An 857-nucleotide genomic window follows, 5' to 3' on the forward strand; every position below is an offset into this window, starting at 1 on the left:
CGACTGCACTTTATTGACGGGAACTTCCTGTGTGACTGAGCAGTCCTGGTGCGCTTCAGTGGAAGACAACTAACGAGTGCTGACTGAGTATTAACCTCAACAGACTGGATCTACTCAAACAGACTGTGTGTGTGTGTGTGTGTGTGTGTGTGTGTGTGTGTGTGTGTGTGACTCAAACAAGTATACATCTGCTCCCATAATGTTCTTACTGTAAATATAACTGAATCGGATTTGAAAAGCCATAGCCAGTCAAACCACCATAACAGTTATGAGCGAGTCACTATGAGTGAGTGAGTGAGTCAGTATGAGTGAGCGAGCACGTTCACCACTGCCAGTAAGCAGGGCTCAAACCATGGATGTTCTGTATGTATTTGGCTGTCATTTTCCCTGTGGAGAGGAAGGAGAGAGAATGAGTCCATATGCTGCTGTAGACATTAGGAGCAGACAGGGCAGTGTGAGTCATGTGTGAGCTACAGAGCAGCTCAGGCCTGGGCAGGCCAACTCACACGATAACACACCCAGTCTCTGATGAATGCAAGGGCCACTTCTGAATTATCATTCTAAGTTTGAGCGACGAGCTAACGCGAAGATCCACCCTGACAGAGAAACGGCGGTGGTATCACACATTACACACAGCCTCTGGCGCAATCCACAACGCAAAATTGATTAATATTTGCTTTCAAAATGACACGGCATGATGCATGGGCGCTCTCCAGATGCAAATGAACACTTTAAAAGAGATGAATAGCCCCGACTGAAGATTGTAAAGTTCAAGCGGGAGATTTGCATATTTATATTACAAGTTACTGATAATAAGCGCGGCAGGGAAGAGTAAATGCAATCCGTTTGTCAATGTA

The sequence above is a fragment of the Borostomias antarcticus genome (assembly GCF_949987555.1).
Source record: "Borostomias antarcticus genome assembly, chromosome: 4".
Classification (NCBI taxonomy): domain Eukaryota; kingdom Metazoa; phylum Chordata; class Actinopteri; order Stomiiformes; family Stomiidae; genus Borostomias; species Borostomias antarcticus.